General features: G+C 42.8%; 1 protein-coding gene across 2 annotated transcripts in view; it reads left to right on the top strand.

Annotated features, from left to right (window-relative positions):
• GATD1 (glutamine amidotransferase class 1 domain containing 1) overlaps nucleotides 1–21,400 on the top strand; it is a 519,450-nt gene that overhangs the window by 410,023 nt on the left and 88,027 nt on the right. The gene's annotated exons all lie outside the window — the stretch shown is intronic.

Genomic DNA, 21,400 nt, shown 5'->3' with positions numbered 1-21,400 from the left:
CTCTTAGGACAAGAATTGCAACTGACACTTATAGTATCTTGCATCCTGGGCCAGGACAACACCATGGGAGATTTTCTGAACAGGGACCTTCTGGCCCTTAACAAATGTATGCTGGCGAGAGCGAGAGAGAGAAAGAGAGAGCTTCCTAGATCTCACCCATCACTGGGGACACCTCAGCATAGACTTCTTTACCAATTATCAGAACAGGCAACTACAAAGGTTCTGTATAAGAACCCAACAGACAGGGACATGGAGGGCAGATGCCTTCTTCATGTAGACAGTCCTTTTCCTGTTTGCCTTTCTTCCATTACCTCTGATCTCCAGGACACTGATAAAAGTGAGGTCAGACAGGCTGAGCTGATACTTATTGCTCTCTTTTGGCAAAGGCAACAGTGGTTTCCCTTCTCTTGACTCCCATTGAAGGGCGATATCACGTTCTTTCACTGGTGATAAATCTACTCACTCAGCTACAGGGTTCTGTCTTTCATCCTCACCTGACCACACTCAAAGGAACAGCATGGAGAATTTGATTCTAACCCCCAAAATGCAAATTACTGTGTTGAAGTGCTATCTGTCCTGAAAGAGGCAAAATAAATCTACCAGAAAATCATTCTATCCAAATGGAAAAGGTATTTTTCTTGGTGCCAAACCAAAAGTATCATGCTTCCTCATGCAGGCATAAATCTAGTGTTGGAATATCTTTCTCTGTTATTTCATCATGTCCTTATATATTCCAGTATCAATGTGCATGTTTCCGCCATTGCTGACTGCATCCCCCCAAAAAAGTAATAGCTCCTGAAAGGGGTTATGCATCTAACACCTCCCAGTAGAAACACTGTCCCTTCCTGGTACTTAAACTCTGTTCTACAAAAAAAAAATTGCCACCCTTTGAGCCAGCAGCTTCTGCTGCTTTAAAGATGCTCACATGAAAGACCACTATACTGATAGCTATCTGCTCAGCTTGGTGGGTTTCATGTGCAAAGAACTTTTCATTATTTTTCTCAGGGACACGGTAACCCTTAGAACTAAGCCTTCCTTTATGACCAAGGCAATATTAGAACTCTTTGTGAATCAAACTATTCACCTGACTGTTCTTTCCAGACCCGCAAAATAAAACTGAACAAGTCGTACATTCACTGAATGTGAAGTGACAGATCAGATATTACCTGAGTAGAACAAAGTTCCCAAATAGGGCAAAGCAACTGATAGTGGCCTTTCCAGAAGTAAAATAAAGTAGACCCATCTCCAAACATACTGTCTCAGAATGAATAGCCAGTGGCATTACTTTCTGTTGTAGTCCTCATGGTAAGCCACTACCAGACCACCAGGCTCACTCCATGAGACACAGGACAGCCACCACTGCCTTCCTTAAAGGTCTCCCTACCCAGGCCATTTTGGAAGCTGCCACATGGAGTAAGCATTACCATTTATGCAATGCCTCCAGGGCTAGGACAGGATGATTTCATAGTGCTGTTCTACAGAGCCTACTGACTATGAGAACATAGCACAATTGTATTGCACTTACCATAATTGTATATGTTCAAGTAGATAAGTGTTTCAGTACAAACACTTACTCTCTTACCCCTCTATCTGCGTGTCTCTTCCCATATTTGGAGGAATTTCTGGATGACTGGATATCTCTTATCCAGAATCATTTCCTCCCAATACTCCTAGTCCATGGTTAGAATCTTCATGTATTTCTCTGTAAAACTGACAACTGGAAAGTTAATGTTGTCCTCAGGCATCAGAGTGCTTAACTCAGACAAGAAAGACCTGAGGATGGTGCCAATGGATGCTCTATTAACACTATGCCTGATATCCAGACATTGGTCTTCAGATGTCCATCAGCTAGAGGTGATACAAAAGGCTCTGGAAATTGAGCCAGTCATGGACTTCTGCATGGCATAATGACCCAAGAATAAGTATTATAATATTGGTCTACTCAGATATCTACAATTACAGTAAGTGTAACACATTGTACTTTCTGTGCCTTTACTTCTAGATAACGAATGGAAAACTGAGAAAGTGCTAAATAGACCCTTACTTATATGACTGTTATTGTTGAGATGGCTAGGGACTTTCTCTGCCTGGAATCTGTTTTGTTGACATGTCTCTAAAGTTCAAGGTTAGCTGTAGGGAAGGCTGGCATGTCACACGGTTATTCTAAGGTGGTTTGTAAGGCATATTAGTGTAGGTTCTTTTTCTGGTAGTCATCACAGAAGGCCTAAGTGCCAAGGGTGAGGTTGCAGTTTGCAGATGATCTTTGTAAGTACACAAATATAGCAGTAATCAACAGGTCTTTTTGCATGTTCCTAAAGATATAGACTGTTATTGCTTAATGACAATTTGTGTAATATAGCCAGGTCTTAAAACATGCTGCGCTAGAAGGCCATCTATTGCTCAGTGTTAGAGACTGAATTTACTAGTTTCAAGAATCTTTGCTATGAGAAATGGTTAAAAGGATAGTGACACCCCTTAAGTAGAGTAACTTACATAAAAGTACCTTAGTAAGTAACATGTTTAAGAATAGTTGAGATTGTGCATGTGACAAGTAATAGATCGATAATATAAACTACCAGTTTAGCAGTAACTGGCACAGCCATTTTTAAATATGTTGGATGCAAGTCAAGTTCACTGTAACAAGGCTTGTATTTTAGAAAGATTTGATTAGATGTGACACTGAAGTACCTCTAAAGTAAGTGCTGACAAAATAAATGTTTTAGACAGACTAAAGTGCAGCTGATTATAAGTTAACTGATATTACAGGCAAGCATACTACCTGTGTTAATATGATCTCCAAGTTCATTAGTAAGATGTAATTCTGTGACAGAAAGAGCTGAATTTGAATTATGTACTGTACGTATAGTGCTGTAATACAAGGTTACAGCTTCTTTGGTTGCCTTTCTGAATCACTTTCGCTGACCAACTGAAAGTACCTGCTGGGAACAAAAGTAGCTTGATGTAGCTGATTTTTGAGTGTTAACCTGCATGCTTTTTTCAGTGACTAATACTTATTAAAAAGGATAGTCATTACTATGATTCAAGCCACTCCAACCCTTGTATCTCATTTTGAATTAATTGTAGAGGATTGCAAAGGGCATTTTCCCCTTGTAACTGTCTCATTCTCAGTGAAAATAGTTTACTTAAAATTTGTAGGTTTTCAGGACACACAGTGATTATTCATTTGAACATCCAAGCTCCATAAGCATGACTGACGGACATATATCCACTGGTTACAGTCCCAACCGCAGCAAACATGTATGTTGCACTACGATAATGCCAAAAACACTGCTTCTAAACTGTCATAAAACAAATGAAAAACATGCTGGAGTAAAGTCTACCTGAATGAGCCACTGCAGTAAAAGTACCAAACAAAGGAAGTAACTGCAGATGTTCATCATATTCATCCCTGCTGCAGTAGCCTTAGCTATATGGGTTACATCTTAGGTTCATAGGTGTATACGAGGCTAATAACCACTATGGCCGTTATAACCCTAGCCGTGCAACCCAAATATGACCCACACATTTTATTTATATAGGGGGAAAATTACTGACTGCCTGTGTCCATCAGAGACATAGGAGCCAGACCAGGGGTGAATTTCCAATTACCCATTCATTGGTCCACATTGCTGTTAAATAGGGGAAGGGAGGAGCTCTGCTTCACTTGGATTGGAAACCTGTTCCAGAGAATGGGATTTCTCTGATAAACATATCTGTCTGTCCAAGGTGTCCTATTTATGTTGCAAGCAAAATGTAGGTCTTTTAATCTAGTAGTTCAGATGCTGTTTGTTTTGTGGATGTGCAAAAGGTTCATCAGAACAGGTTCCAGGGATGCCTTTTATGCCAGGCAAAGATCACCTCTCAGAAGTCTGTATGATACCAAGTAAATTGACAGGGCTTTGAGGCAATCAGCACAGGACATTGTGCTTACTCACTTTTATTTCGTATTGACAATTTGTGTATTATAGCCTTTTAGGCTTTGTCCAGATTTCTTGCACTAAGAAGTTAAGAGGTATTGGCAATATGCACAGTTTTCCCCTCATCCATTGCCTTAGTGACCTGTTCAAAGAAGTCCGTCAGATTCTGTAAGCATGACCTTCCTTTGACCAAGAGTCCCTGTGCTCTTTTTATAAGGAACCTTTGTGGACGTTACAGTTGTTGCATGTGTCTGGTCCAGTACATGCTGAAGGAAGCATTATACTCTATGATGGGTCTGATGAGGGCCGAGTACAGTAGTATGATCACCTCTCTGAACCTAGATGCCATGCCCTTGCATATAAATTAAGCAAAAGGATTTTTTTACTACCTTGGACACATGTTGGTCAAAAACTAGGTTGTCATCTACATGAGTTCCCAGATCCCTGACTAGTGATTCCACTTTAAAGTAAGTTATACTAATGATATGGTTACCCAGGGTGGCAGACTTTCCAAAAAGTAATGAATTCTTGGTATTGAGTCTTAAGCCATGGCTTTGGCACCAAGCATTTGCATTAGACCTTCCTGAAGGGTGTTCTTGTCTTGGGGGGATTCAGTAACTGATCCCAGTTTGTAATTATCTGCAAACTAGGTTAGCCGCCTTTGACATTGGCTTTGACATCCGAGAAGTATGTGCCAAAGAGGAGTGAGCCCAGCACAGAGCCCTGGAAGACTGCATTGGTGGCCTGCCTCTTTGTGGAGGTGGCCTCATCAATTGTAAACTATTGGTCCTGTCAGTGAGCCAGCCAGCTCTCCAGCATGTTATAAAGAGGTTTATACATAGTTCCAAAACTTTGTTGACAATGCCTGAATCTCAGCTGTACAGATTTTTGCAGAACTTCCAGAATTTTGGTCTGTTCCTCATAAAAAATGTGTGGTTTTCTGGCAAATTACAGAGTGAAGCCACTAAATGATGACATACATTTGTGTTGCATTCTGAAAATGCATGCCAACACAAATCATGTTATTCTATCAAATTTTCAAGTTTATAAGAGCAATATTTACAATTTGTCCCTATTTTTCGGCCCCCCACATTATTTCAGGCTTTGTCCAGATTTAGGTATGGTTAATATGCACAGTCTTCCCCTCATCCATTGCCTTAGTGACCTTTTCAAAGAAGTCCATCAGATTATGTAAGCATTACCTTCCTTTGACCAAAGCCAAACTAGGATGGATAGTGTTTGAAGGTCTTCTATGTCCTTGTTGATAATTTAACATAATTTTTTCAATAGCTCTGAAAATAACACTAGTCAGACTAATGGATTTGTAGTGTCCAGGATCTGTTGAAGGTCCTCCCTTATGAAGGGAAATGACTGTCACTGTCTTCCATTTACATGACACAAAGTCTGTTTAAGACTATAGTTGAATAATGACTCCAGGGGTCCTGATAAGTCATATTTTAGATTATTCAGGAGCCATCCTGGGATGTTATCAGGCCCTTTGAGGCTGTGTTCTTGGCTTTAGTGAGTGCATCCAGTAATGCTCCCTAGTTGTAGCTGGAGGGAGGTTTGTTTGAGGGTATTTTGGGGGGATGGTTTGGGATGAGAGGGGAGTAAAGTTGGAAACACATTTGTCTACTAATAGGTTTGCTGTATTGCAAGGCTCAGTGAATTTGGCAACATTAATCACCAGTAAAGCACAGTGCTATGTGCTGCCCTTGAAGTTTCTGACATAGCTGTAGAAGGTCATATGGTTAACTTTCAACTAGGCAGCTACCTTAATCTCAGAGTTTACTTTGTTTGACCAATGAGCCCTCTTAGTTGCCTATTTACTTTGAGAGAGTTTTTTTATCTTTATGGGAATTACACTTCCTGATTTTTGCCATATTTTTTCCTTTTGTTGTATGTCCTGTTTAATTTTGGATGCCACCAGAGCAATTTGTTTTTGTGGCTAGTCCTCATGTTAGGATATAACAGCCAGCCAGCTTCCAAAGCTTAAGGCAGGTTCCACATGCCCAAACTGTCAGTCAGCTTGAGCTGAGCTGACTAAAAAGGCAGGTATGTGTGCCAAGCCCTTCGGAGCTTTCCTGCCACTGAAAAGTACTCTCCTCTGAGGCTTTTGAGGATCAGTGGTCAGCTTGTGCTGTTGCTTTGCTGGGCAGATAACTTCCCTTTGAGGAAGAACCTTCCATTTTAATAAATTGTTTCCTGTTCAGAAAAGTTATTTGTAAGCTAGGAGTTTGTGCTTTAATGGACTGCCATGAGACTGTATTATACTTTTAAATGAGAGTGCACTTTTTCCTCTCAGTTTAAAAGTTGTTTAAAATAATTGAAAACCATTTTTTTCTGTGCAGTGATTGTGTTTATTTTACTTTTTGGGGTTGGAAAAGCATTTTAAAGTGCTTTATTGTGTTTTTATGAGGAAGAAAGGGAATTTTAAAGGCTTTTAATTTTTACCTGATTTGCTGCTTGATTTTTCCCGGAAAGAGGTACCATTTTGGTTTGACAATGGAACAAACTATTGGTCATAGGATCATAGGAAGTTGCTAGGCTATTGGCCCTAGGGCCCTTGCAATCCTAGCCAAGTTCTACCCTTATTTCCATGATCAGCACCTATTGCCCCTGTCCAAGAGGGACACAGGTGGAACCCCCAGGGTAAATTTATGGCTACCCATCCAATCGTCCAGATTGCATTTGAAGAGGGCCAATGAGGTTCTGTGTTTGACACGAAGTGGGAGTTTGTTCCAAAGGTGTGGTAACCTCTGGGAGACAAATCTGTCCCTCCAGCAGGTTCTATTAATGTCACATGCCAGGTTAATGTCTTTAGAGTAGGTAATCTGTGTACCATTTGACTTGTAGATATGCAACATTTCCAATAAAGCAGGGTCAGAGATTGCCTTATATGCAAGGCAGGGATTGCCTCTGAATAGTATATATGAAACAGAATAAAGTGACAGTGATTTCAGATGACCTACATAGGACAGATGCTGAAGACCTTGAATTTTCCTTGTGAGGAACCCATGTGATCTCTCCAATTGCTGCAGGTGCTTGGAAAGGTACATGCCAAAAGAGGCATTGTACTCAATTATTGGCCCGTTGAGGGAAGAGTACAGGTAAGTTATAACTTCTTTTTTTTTTCAGGAGGCAATGTCCTTATTTAATGAGATGAGGGGTTGCTGTCAACCTGTGTGCCCAGGTCTCTCACCACAGAGTGCGTACTTAGGGCGTTGCTTTTGACGTGGTATTTAGCAGGAACATTGCTCTTACTGAAAGGAATGATGATACATTTTTTTGCATTGAGTTTAAGGTCATGACTTTGGCACCAATCATTTGTTTGTGTAAGACCATCTTGTAGGATGTTAACATAATTTGGAGATTCTGTGACCGCTCCCAGTTTGCAGTCATCAGCAAACTTTGCCAGCCACAGACCTTTAGTTTTTGCTTGTACTTTAGAGAAATAAATTCCAAACAGTAGCGGTCCCAGGACTGATCCCCGTGAAACACCACTGGTTACAGGTCTGCTGCTGAAAGAAAAAGTTAAGCAAACAGCCTTTGCCACCACAACAGGCTAGCAGTTTGCCTTGGCTGGAGGTGGGTAGCTCTGCTGTGGTCATTGTTTGTTCCTCAGACCACTCATCTTTTACCCCAGATCCCTCTGGAGTATAGCACCTACAGCCACTGTTAGCTGGGAGTTAGCCACATCTTCTGTGGATGTTGGAGTCCCTCAATGGGCAAAGGAGAATCCACTCTTGTCAGGGAGTGGGAACAGAGAAGACTTCCTTGTTTTGTCAGAATGTTGTACCCACCCTAGAAAAGCTGCTGCAGCCATTAATAACATTGTTGGCCCCATTTTTCTGTCAAAAAGAAACAGAAAACTAAACATGTATCTACTACTCCTCAAATTTCCTTAGACAGGAATAGTTTACCGAGTCTGGCTAAAGGTTTAATTCAGGCTATTGGTTCTTTTTATACTCTTGTTTCTGGTAAAATAAAGAGGGATTCTTCTTTTTTTGAAGGGATTCAGGATTCTGACTCCGGATTAGAAGATGAAGAGACAGATACAGATTTAGACTTAGAAGAGAGCTTCATTTTTGATTGTCCGTGTTGGGGTTTCTCTTTTTCTGAGACTGGTTCTAAAATGTGCCATTGTTTTCAGTGGGAAAATACTGAGGTTTCTTAGTGAGCTGTTACAACTGGAATTTCCAAAACCTCCTGCCACCCACCAGCCAATGATGTCGAGTCTATGTTAGTAAATCAAAACATCACTTACCCAAACACCTAATGACCGAACCATAATCATCGAACCAGAAAGTCTACCAACGGCCACGTCAGTGAATTTTTTCCCAGGGGAAAACAATTGCTTGGCCAACCAAAACCCAAGCACACTGTCAAACTGTACAAAAGTGGGGGGCTTTGCCACCCCCCTCCCCCGCTGGGGGGTGCTGTGCCCCCCACAACCCTCCCCAACTAAATATACCAGCTCAGAGATCACTATACAGTGGAGAAAAGGGCAAGTTCTCACCTATTCGCTGAAGTGGCCATTCTTAGTTTTTGTAGTTCGATGATTATGTGTCGATCATTAGGTGTTCATGTAAGTGATGTTTTGATTTGTCAGTATAGACCCATGCTGTCAGCATTGGAGGATGTGTTTGTTACAGCTTGTGGTCTTCCTAACAGCCAGCCTGCTGTACCTAAGAAAGCAGATAGAATGTATAAAGTTCCTCAGTCTTTCAAATGTTTATGTTGTCATCTCAGACCTCATCCAGCAGCTATAGCTTTAGTTAATCCAGCTGCTGCTAAACACTTTGTTAATTCTTTTTTTTCCATAATAAATCTTTATTGTTATATATTTTTCATACAAAATTATAAAATACAAACTACTAACTAACACTGTAACAATCACACCAAACAATATACAATATTTACAAGAATGCTTCCATATAAGACATTAGAAATATAAGAAAAACATAAGAATAAATTAGTAAGTTTCCAATATTGAACAGTTTGATTAGACTTTTCTCTCCAAATATAGCAATGATTATTACTACCTTCAATTCAAAAGTTTTATGCTAATATAATATTAAATATCTGTTCCCAAATTTTCGGATTATTGATACCCTTACTATGTGAATTTAAAAGTAGTTTATGAGCTAGTATATGTTTTGTCGCCAACACTCTGAAGTTTTGCCATGATGTTTTAGTTGGGTCTAGCCAATTTGAAGCTATATAAAGCTTCATTAGTAAGAAAATATTAATATGAACTATACTCTGTGATCTGGTAAGTTCCTTTGGGGAATATGCAAAATCATAAAATTCCAAGACAGTGTTGTACTTTGGTAGCCCACTTTCTGAAGTTGAATTTTAAGGGAATTCCACAGTTTGTATATACACTTACAGCTCCAGAACATATGAAGATGATCAGCCGGTTGAGTTTTGCAGTATGGACATGTTGCAGAGTTTTTAGAATTAAATTTATGCAGGGCAAGGCGTGTATAATATGCATTATTCCAAATCATCAGCTGGGTATATAACAGTTTTTGAAGAGAAGTAGATTTAATAGTCAATTCAATTGCCTTTAACATATTACTTTTATCTGTCAATAATATTTTCTCTTCCCAATAATTTGATAACAAAACTTTACCTTGAAATTTAAGTTCTTTAATTAATTTATTCGTTCCTGTTATACATTTAATATCCTGTTGGAGAGCTTGCCACAACTCAGAGCATTTATTTATAGTCTCTTCCTCCAGTTTAAAGTTTTGGAAGTAACTTATAGTAAATTCTCTAATCTGTCTAAGAATAATCAGGTAATTTTTAGGTAAATTAAATTCTTGTCTTATTTGGTTGGGCGATCGATCCAAATGTTTATATATATCGATCATAGTTAAATTAACAATTAATGGAAACTTCTTTAGATCAATTAATTGGTTGTTCAGCTTTACATTTGGGTTCCTGTGAAAGGGCTGAAAGACCATCATATGCTGAAGTAAATCTAATGATTGAAATAGACTCTGTAAAGATAATATTTCAGTTTTAATGTGTTCAACACTTTGTTAATTCTAATTCTTCATCTTCTGAGAAGGATGGCAGAATAAAGTTTGGGAAAAAAGATATGCTTCTAAAACTTTTAGTATTTTGAATTGTCAGGCTCATATGTTATAGTTTATTCTGACTAATTGTGAAAGTATGAGTTATAGTTCTGACTATTTGTGACAGTATGAGTTATAGTTTATCTGTAACTCCCTCCTGTGAGAAAATCAACTTTGAGTGGTTTAGTTTCTTCAGTTTCACAAGTTACTGCTCACTGTCTAAAATGTTTGACTTTTTAGATACTACATCCACGGTTGTTGCCCCTGGTATTATGTTGAGGAGGTTTGCTTGGCTGCCTTTTCAGGACCTCCAAGAAGATTTAAAAATAGATTTTAAATTTGCCTTTAAACAGAGATTTGGATTTTGGACCCATTGCAGCAGATGTTAATAAAATAAATGTAATGAGATGGAATGGAATGTGATGGGTAAGGTGATGGAGAGAATCTGTCACCCTTTTAACTAGTGAGAATTTGATTTCAAGCCTGTCCCCTGCTGTGTCTGATGATGTTCAGCTACAGAAACATCAGAGAGAGGGTGTCCTGAGGTGTTAACACTACCAATCCCCCACACCAGGTAGCAGGTCAGTTGGCTGGAGCATATCTGTAACTGTTCGGATGGTAGGGGGTGATGTCTTGAGTTACTTGGCCATAACTGATTGATTCTGAATTGAGGCCTTTTTTCATCAAGCCTGCCTCCTGTATCCAGTAGAAGCCAGTAACCCCATGTGAGGAAGGTGTACTGGGTCCGGCTAAACTAGCTCTAAGATTTCATGCAGTTGTTTTAAGTCTGGTAGGCAAATGTACCATGATGTAACATGAACTGATACCAGCATGGGCTTCATTGCAGGCCTCTTATGTCCTTGTGCTAACATTGTCAGGCAAGTTCCAAATATTAGTGCCCTGTCATCTGATACGCATCATTCCTTTTTTTATTTTTTATGTATTTATCCTTTGTTCACCTGATTAGTCCCAGTAGGCTACTAGCCTCCTTTCAAGGGAGACCTGAAGTGGTATTTATACTGTTAGGAAAAATTTGGTCATGGCATTGGGGAGCTTCTCCTACTGTTTTCAAAAGGTGTTGTGGGATCTTTACAACCACATGAGCTACCATCAACTCGGTCAGGTGGGACCTCAGTTTATCATTTCATCTGAAGGATACCACACTCAAGACTGCAACACCCCCCCCCCCCATGCTGCATTGCAGTGTAAGCAGTCAGTCTACCTGGTGTGGGAATAGAACCCACACCATTCTTTACCAAATGTGAGTGTGCTACCTGTTGGACCACTAACAATGCATTTGTCACCATGCCTGTCGACTGTATGCTGACAAGTTCAGTCCAGAGTTGTGGAAGAGCAGGGAGATGTCTACCCATCTATATTCTACAAGGAGTCAGAGAATCCTTAGTTTATTGTTACTGAGACAAATGATCAGACCTTTGACCCTTTATAGGTCCTTTCTGAATGACCCTTTCTGAATGACCCTCCTCTTGGAGAAACCTTAAATCTCTAGAAGTGCAGTATTATTATCATTTGTACCATTCAGTAATACCCAGATTATGGTCAAGTGGGTTACGGGAGCATGAATGAGTTGAATGAGGTACTGACCAGGCATCCTGAAGCAGTATTGTATGTGATCTGTTAACTCTATCACAGAACACAGAGACCACAGGAGTTTGGAATCAGAAGAGTCTGTCAGAGTGAGCAGAAAGATGTTCTTTGCCATAATAAAGCTTAGAGACCTCATCTCTTTTGTTTCGTCTATGATCTGATCTTCTCTAGTGAATCATGTGCTGAAATGTTTACAGTCCTTCCTGAGTCTGGGCTCAGAGTGGAGTTACAGACAACTAACTGCCTGTTGCTACCGCAATAAGGTGGCACATGATTTGCTGTAACTTTGTGCAAGTGCTGTGATTAAAGCAGCACATTGAGGTATTTGTTTGCACATGCTGTAATGATTGAAAATGCCTATAAGCATTTAAGCCAGTTCATCTTGGGTACCCCATTCCTGGCAAGAATGAGATCAGCCGATAATAATCTCTGATAGCAGAACTATTTGACCCTCCCACATGTACCTTTTAGCTGACATGGTTTTGATTCTCAGTGGTGAAAGCCAGTTCACCTAGGAAGACATCTCCATTTACCCTACTGAGCTGTGACTGCCTTTATGGGGTGGTGCTTGTGACGCCCGTGCCCTGGCCCAGCAATCAAGGCGCCTCAATCCTCACCACTTAATGTATATATTCTCATATATGAGGAAAGGATAACAAATACACACAGTAAAGTGCAGTTTCCCTTAAGAGCACACAGAGATCACAGTCAGTCCAGGACTGGTCGCTCCCTTGCTCTCCAGGTCACCAATAAGACTCCCCACTAGCACAGCTATACGGTTCAGATCTCAGCCTAGCTGGGCAAGCTAAAATCTCCAGCACCATCTCTGTCCAGCCAGTGCTTCGTGTCCCTGCCCAAGTAACTGATGCTCACACACTTTGAGATAAGAGTTTATACAACCACACAGACACTTCTGGGGAAGTCTGGCACAGGTTCTCCAGCTATGCCCCTTTTTACCCAGACTATACCGTAGTACCAGTTGCCACCACCCACTAATAATTATCAGCAACTCAAAGGCCCTTAAAAGGGTGTCCAATTATTACTGTGCAATATTATTATCCAATTGGTAGATGTGACTAAACAGTCAAAACTTATTTGAAGTGACCTGGACAGTAAACTCTATAAATATGCAATGTACTCTAGAGCTTAAACTATCTCTACACAAAACAGCCACAGTTAAAAGGTTTTAAAATATTTAATAATAAATAAAACCACAAGACAATACTTTGTACTATACAGTGCTAGTCAATGATATTGCCAAGGTCCTGGCAGATAGGTTCAGTGCTAAGTTTACCCCCACCCCCACCCCCTAAAGAGCCCATATCTATACAGGATGAATGCAGAGTCCCTGTAATCACAACTACGCAGGTAAAAGCTGCACTCTCTAAAGCCAAAAACACAGCATCCATGGGACCGGACAACATCCCAGGCTGCGTTTTACACTAACTTCAGAACGAATTGGCTCCCCACTTAAGCACCATGTTCAATAATAGCCTCGCATCAGGCTTTGTGCCCACTGAATGGCGCACAGCAACAGTTATCCCACTCCACAAAGTGGGAGCCACCACTGATCCTGAGAGCTATCGATCTATTAGCCTGACGAGCCTGGTCTGCAAGGTCATGGAACGTATCATCATGGAACTCATAAACAAAGACATTGGTAACCTCCAAACCCTGGATCCCTCCCAGTTCGGGTTTGTGAAAGGCAGATCATGCCTCCTGAACCTGATCGACTTGTTTGAGGCAGTCACCAAAGCCGTAGATGAGGGTAAGGTGGTTCACACAGCGTATCTTGACCTCGCCAAAGCTTTTGACACCATCCCCCATTCAGGAATTATAGCTAAACTCACTAAACTAGGTATAAATCCCTACATCACAAGATGGGTTGTCAACTTGGCTCACTGACAGAACCCACACTGTAAAGGTTGCAGACTCCAAATATGACCGCAAAGCAGTGACAAGTGGAGTACCACAGGGTTCCGTCCTGGGACCTCTCCTGTTTGGTATCTACTTCTCTGAAGTACAGGCTAACACAGAAGGCCTCTGGCTACGAGTTCAGATGACTGCAAACTAGGAGCCATAGTCAAGTCCCCAAATGGTGTGGACATCCTACAGAAGGGCCTCGCTGAGATAGATGCCTGGTGTCAGGGCCATGGCCTCAAGCTCAATGTCAAAAAGTGCAGTGTCATTCCCTTTGGTAAAAACTCTGTACCCATGAACTACCACATAGGCAGCAATCTACTTAACACCGAATGTGTGATAAGAGACCTTGGGACCCATGTGGACAGTAGTCTCTCCTTTGATAGTCACATCGCCACAATAGTCAGGAAGTCCTTCTACATGGCACACTTTTAGATTGCTGCCTATGTGGTAGTTCATGGGTACAGAGTTTTTACCAAAGGGGATGACACTGCACTTTTTGGCATTGAGCTTGAGGCCATGGCTCTGACACCAGGCATCTGTCTCAGCAAGGCCCTTCTGTAGGATGTCCACATCATTGGGGACTTGACTATGGCTTCTAGTTTGCAGTCATCTGCGAACTTTGTTAGCCAGAGGCCTTCTGTGTTAGCCTGTACTTCAGAGAAGTAGATACCAAACAGGAGAGGTCCCAGGACAGAACCCTGTGGTACTCCACTTGTGACTGCTTTGAGGTCAGATTTGGAGTCTGCAACTTTTACTATGTGGGTTCTGTCAGTGAGCCAGTTGGCAACCCATCTTATGACGTAGGGATTTATACCTAGTTTAGTGAGTTTAGCTATAATTCCAGAATGGGGGATGGTGTTGAAAGCCTTAGCGAGGTCGGTCAAGATAGGCTGTGTGAAACACCTTACCCTCATCTACGGCTTTGGTGACTACCTCAGATAAGTCGATCAGATTCAGGAGGCATGATCTGCCTTTCACAAACCCAAACTGGGTGTGATCCAGAGTTTGGAGGTTACCAATGTCTTTGTTTATGAGTTCCATGATGAAACATTCCATGGCCTTGCAGACCAGGCTCGTCAGGCTAATAGGTCAATAGTTCCCGGGATCAGTGGTGGCTCCCACTTTGTGGAGGGGATAACTGTTGTTGTGCACCATTCAGTGGGCACAAAGCCTGATGTGAGGCTATTATTGAACATGGTGCTTAAGTGGGGAGCCAGTTCGTTCTGAAGTTCGTGTAAAACGCAGCCTGGGATGTTGTCTGGTCCCATGGATGCTGTATTTTTGGCTTTAGAGAGTGCAGCTTTTACCTGCGTAGTTGTGATTGCAGGAACTCTGCATTCTTCCTGTATAGATATGGGGCCTTTAGGGGGTGAGGGGGGGGGGTAAAGGTAGCACTGAACCTATCTGCCAGGATGTTGGCAATATCATTGACTAGCACTGTATAGTAGAAAGTATTGTCTTGTGGTTTTAATTATTTATTATTAAATATTTTAAAACCTTTTAACTGTGGCTGTTTTGTGTAGAGATAGTTTAAGCTCTAGAGTACATTGCATATTTATAGAGCTTACTGTCCAGGTCACTCCAAATAAGTTTTGACTGTTTAGTCACATCTACCAATTGGATAATAATATTGCACAGTAATAATTGGACACCCTTTTAAGGGCTTTTGAGTAGCTGATAATTATTAGTGGGTGGTGGCAGCTGGTCCTACCGTATAGTCTGTGTAAAAAGGGGCACAGCTGAGAGAACCTGTGCCCCTTGCCACCCCCATAGTGCCTTTTTTAGGCAAGGCTCAAAAGTCAAACCCACCCCCATAGACAGCACAAGGAACAAGAAACTAAGGGTAATGCTGCTAAACGCCAGAAGTCTTAACCTCAAGATGCACGCACTCTAAGCTCTCCTCAGTATGGAGAACATCGATATCTGTGCAGTGACAGAAACCTGGTTCAAGGCTCCAGAGAGCACCCCAGCACTACCAGGCTATACCTTATATCATGCTTTTTGGCCCCAAAACCCGGACCGAACCACAAAAGGAGGGGGAGTTTCCATATTTATCAAGGATATCCACACCTCCAGGTTAGTGGCATTGCACGAAGTATCGGAGACCATCCATGTGCAACTAACAGTGGGCAAGACTGCTTTTCAGTTTATAGCATCCTACAGACCACCCTCACAAAGTCAGGAATCCCATTCGGCTTTCCTGAAAACATTGGAGAACATGAAGATCTCTCCAAACACCATTATATTGGGCTACTTCAACTACCCAAACATTGACTGGAAGCACTACTCAAGCCCCAGCACCTTAGCCCAAAGATTCCTGGAAATTATAAACTCAAATGCTATGGAACAACTAGTCACCACTCCCACAAGAGGGGACAACATACTAGACCTGATCATTACCAACATGGGGACTCTATGCTCCACACCAGAAGTATATCCCTCATTGGTAAGATCAGACCATAAATTAATTTCACTGGATGTCCACATCCCGACCCCACCCCAGCCCAGAAAACCACAGTGAAAAACTTCTCAAAAGCAAACTTCTCACTTCTCAAAACCGAAGTGGAATCCTTCAAGGCCCCAGGGCCAGTGGAAACTACAGCCCAAACTGCAGAATCCTATATAAATGCATTCTACGGACATCTCCAGGAATGCATGGATCATGCTATCCCAAACAAAACCAAGACCCAATCATCCAAAGGCAGGCGTCCAGTCTGGTGGACCCCTGCCATAAATAAACTGTACAACAGAAGGAGGAAGCTACTACATGATAAAGCAAAATCCCTAATAGGGAAGGCATCTCTGATCAGTACTAGCAAAAAATTACGATCCCTCATAAAATCCTCCAAGGCCAGATTTGAGAGAAAAATTGCACAGGACACCAAAGACAATCATAAGGCTTTTTTCAGTTATGTTAGAAACTTGGAATGCAACTCCCAGACTTGTTCTGAGTTGATTCTAAACAACAAAAAATACACTGAACCCACAGACATCGCCAATATCCTGGCAGACAGGTTCAGTGCAAACTTCTCCACCCCCCCCCCCCCCAAAAGAGCAATTATCTATCCCGGCAGAGGGCAGCCTCCCAAACATCTCAGATGCTCAGGTGAAGGCTGCCCTCTCCAAAGCAAAAACACTGCTTCCATGGGACCAGATGCGTCCCAGGTTGCGTCCTACATGAACTACAAGAGGAACTAATCCCTCAAATAAAACAGCTATACAATCTCAGCCTCACTACAGGATATGTGCCCTCAGAATGGCGTACAGCAACAGTGGTCCCACTCCACAAAGGTGGAGCCTCTACGGACCCTGGAAACTATCGCCCCATAAGCCTGACTAGCTTAGTCTGCAAGGCTATGGAGAGGATCATCATGGAGCTCATAAACAAAGACATTGGGGACCTACAGACACTAGATCCTACCCAGTTCGGCTTTGTCAAGGGCAGATCCTGCCTTTTGAACCTGGTTGACTTCTTTGAAACAGTCACCAAAGCCATAGATGAAGGGAGGGTAGTCCACACAGCCTATCTGGACCTTGCAAAGGCATTTGACACAATACCCCACTTGGGCATCATAGATAAGCTATCCAGCTTAAATATAAACCCCTATGTCACAAGATGGGTCGCAGACTGGCTCAAAGACAGAACCCACAGAGTGAGAGTTGCTGGAGCCATGTCAGACTCGAAACCGGTCACAAGTGGCGTCCCACAGGGTTCTGTCCTGGGACCACTCTTGTTCGGTATATACTTTTCCGAGGTACAGGCAAACGTGGGAGGACTATGGCTCACCAAGTTCGCAGACGACTGCAAACCGGGCGCCATAATCAACTCTCCAGCTGACACAAACATCCTTCAAAAAGGTCTCACAGAGACAGATAACTGGTGCCAGTGCCATGGTTTAAAGCTAAATGCCAAAAAATGTATAGTCATACCCTTTGGCTAAAACAATGTGCCCACAAATTACCACATAGGCGGAAACCCATTAAGTACAGAGAAAGTTATTAAGGACCTGGGGACCCAAGTTGATAGCAATCTCTCCTTTGAAAACCACATTGCCAACGTGGTTAGAAAGACCTTCTACATAGCCCACCTCATCACAAAGGGTTTCACATCTAGATCAAGAGAGGTAATCGTGCCCCTTTATTCATCCCTCATCAGGCCCATCATAGAATGCAATGCCCCTTTTGGGATGTATCTTACCCGATACCTGCAGCAATTAGAAAGACCCCAAAAGTATCTCACCAAGAGGATCAAGGGTCTCAAACAGATGCCATATGCTGCTCGGTTAAAAAAACTCCAGCTCTACTCAGTTGCATACTGCCTACTTCGAGGCAATCTATGCCTGACATACAAAGCTATGTCAAATCCAGAATTAATGGACATGCTCCACCTCAGTAAATCTAAATCCCTTAGAGCCACACGCTCGAGGGACTTGAACCTCAGCACACAAATAAATAGAACTTGCTGGAGGGACAGGTTCATAACCCAGAGGCTCCCTTCGTTCTGCAATAGAATTCCAGTTCATGTGAGGCAGAGCACCTCACTGAATCTCTTCAAGAAGAATCTCGATAAGTGGATGGGGGATCGTAGGTTTGTCCCAGGGATTACTCCCGTGTCACTGTTAGACAGAGGCACAGTAAACTAAACCTTAAAAAGGGCACAGTATACTCCAATCAAGGGGTGGCGTAAGCCATACAGAATCGGGCTAGGCTTATAATTGCCCCAGGGCAGATAGCCTAGTATGAACCTATGAACCTAGACTTCTCCAGAAGTGTCTGTGTGGTTGTGTAAACTCTTATCTCAAAGTGTGTGTGCATCAGTTACTTGGGCAGGGAGACAAAGCACTGGCTGGACAGAGACTGTGCTGGAGATTTTAGCTTGCCCAGCTAGGCTGAGATCTGGACCCTATAGCTGTGCCAATGGGGAGTCTTATTGGGGTCCTAGAGAGCAAGGGAGCGACCAGTCCTGGACTGACTGTGATCTCTGTGTGCTCTTAAGGGAAATTGCACTTTACTGTGTGTATTTGTTATCCTTTCCTCATATATGAGACGCCCTCTCTGGTGTTAGTGGTGAGGATTGAGGCTCCTTGATTGCTGGGCCAGGGCACGAGCATCACATTTGTGGTGGCAGTGGTGGGATATCCTCATATTAATTGGTGGCAGTGGTTGGGATATCCTCACAATTGTTTGGCAGTGGTGGGATATCCACATCACATTTTAATTAGTTGGCAAATACTAACTGGCTTGTAGTGGTGTGGGTAAAGTGAATCCTGTAGCTTGTGTACAGTGAGCTTTGAAGGTGTTTTGTACTCTAAAACAGCCATGCAGTGAATTCTCAGTTAAGATCACAACTGTTTTATTTCATTTGTTAGCTTAGTTAGTCAGTGTGAGCAGGCAGCAGGTCAGCAGAGGAGTATGGAAGGCTGACAAGGAGCCAGCTGGCAGAGATGTGCCAGGCTGGGGGACTGGTGCATGGAAACCTGACTAAGGCAGACCTGATTGCAGCCTTGGTTACAGCTGCATCAGAAAACAGCAACCAGGAGGACAATCAGACCGGCAGTGGAGATATAATACCCTCAGAGAATAGATTGCACAACCTTTCTGCAGTGGACTTAAAAATCCAGCTGGAGCTAAAGAGACTTGTGTTGAAGGCCAGATGCGTGGAATTAGAAGCAAATGAGAGACTGTGACATTTTGCAGGCTGAGGAGAATGAGAAACTGTTACTTCTGCAAGCTGAGGATGAAGAGAGGCAGAGGCAGCATAAGAAGGAGATGCTGACTCTTCCCCAGAGTCATGGAGGTAATGGGGAAGGGAGTAACTGGACCCCAGAAGCACAAAAGATCAGTAAATTTCTTCTGCAGTTTAAAGAGGGGGATAATTTTGATAGTTTCATTCATATGTTTGAGAGGGTATGTAAACAATACGAAGTTGACCAAGTGCTCTGGGTATGGTTCCTGATCCCCTTACTCCATGGTAAAGCTGCAACTGCATTAGCTAAAATGTCTGACGTTGCATGTTTTGATTATACTGCTGTTAAGATATGTCTTATAGAACTGTTTAAGCTAACACCTGAAATGTATAGAAACACGTTTCATGAGCATAGACACAAGGCAGATGAAAGTGTGCGAATATATTGGTGAACTGAGCACTTATTTCCATAGGTGAGTGAGTGGATGTCAGGTCACTACTTCTGAAGGGCTGGCTGACCTTTTGGTGAGGAAACAAGCCCTTTGCACTTTGCCTGAGGACATGAGGATCTGGTTAGCTGATAGACAGTGTGCTACTTCAGATGAGTTAGGGATGAAGGGAGACCTATACCTGGCAAGCAGGGCAGCCCTGCACAGGAAGGGGACCCCCCAGTACTGCTAATTGGGTCTCAAGGAACCCATGGTGAGCAGCACAGACTGCCCCCAAAAGAATTTGCCAGTATCAGGGGAAGCCACCAGTCCAGGTACACATCCAGGAGCTAGTGTTAAATGTTCTGAATGCAGCCAGTGGGGCCATGTGACATACAGGTATCCATTGAGGCAAGGTTGAGAACCAAAGGTGAGGGAGCCAGTAATTGGGAAAGACAAAATACCAATAGTAGGTTGTCTTGGCACAACAAGGGTACTAAACTACCACAAGAGGCTATATCATGTTGTAGTGAATGGCAAAGAGGCCATTGCCAAGAGAGACACAGCCTCTGATATAACCATTGTAAAGCCTGCAATGGTTACAGAGGAGCACTACCTGCCTGGACAGTCTACTCCAGTCAGGGCTTTAGGAGGGATCCCATTCCAAATACCTTTGTCTAGGGTTCACCAGGACTGGGAGGTTGGAAAAGGAAGCCAGCAAGTAGGTGTGTTTGAGCATGTACCTGCAGATGTCCCGATAGGGAATGATTTTGATAGTGCAGTACCCTGTGCTTGTGCAGTTACACTCAGTCAGGCTTGGAGACAAGCAAGTAAGTCTGGTAGCCTGGGGAAGACCCAGACAGACTGCATGCCTGCAGCCAGGACAGGTGAGGTGGTTACTTCAGGGAGTGAGCTATGCTGTAGCAGTGAGGCTGAAGGTGAGCCACAGCTGCTTGTGGGTACTGATGTTCCCTTGGACAGAGTGACTGCAAAGGTAGGGGTGAGTAGTAGTACCCAGGCTGACAGTGAGGCACCAACACTGTCAGAGGATGCCGGACTTCCTGTGGAAGGGGAGCTGGAAAGGGTTACAAGGAGGGAGTTCAGACAGGCTCACCTCTCAGACCCTACATTGCAAGGCCTGAGGCAGATAGCTAGGGAGGCACCTGATTCTCAAGGAAAGGGGGAATCTGTATACTGGGACAAAGGGTTACTATACAGAGAGTGGACCCCTGAGGGAGAGCAAGAAGCTGAGAGAGTACAGCAGTTGGTAGTGCCTAGAGCCTACCATCTGGTGCTTCTAGCCATAGCCCATGATCTTCCCTTTGCAGGTCATATGGGCATAAAACGTACAAAGAGGTGTATTATGCAGAACTTTTATTGGCCTGGAATTTCCAGAGATGTAACGGTACTGCAGGACCTGTGAGCAGTGCCAAAAGGTAGGCAAGGTGGGAGACAAGGTGAGAGCTCCTTTGATGCCTTTGCCTGTGACTGAGGAACCCTTTCAGAGAGTAGCTATGGATATTGTGGGCCCTTTGAGTACCCCAAGTTCCACAGGGAAAAGGTATAGCCTAGTGGTAGTGGATTATGCTACACAATACCTTGAGGCAGTGGCTTTGTCCTCCATTGAGGCAGAGAAGGTGGCAAATGCTTTGTTAGAGATTTTCAGCAGGGTAGGTTTCCCAAAAGAAATACTGACTGACAGAGGTACCAATTTCATGTCAGACCTGCTGGCTTGTCTGTGGAAGTCATGTG

Source organism: Protopterus annectens, chromosome 17.part0 (assembly GCF_019279795.1).
Source record: "Protopterus annectens isolate FY-2018-M chromosome 17.part0, PAN1.0, whole genome shotgun sequence".
Taxonomy (NCBI): Eukaryota; Metazoa; Chordata; order Ceratodontiformes; family Protopteridae; genus Protopterus; species Protopterus annectens.
The sequence above is the reverse complement of the archived record's forward strand: the minus strand, read 5'-3'. Positions and strand labels throughout refer to the sequence as shown.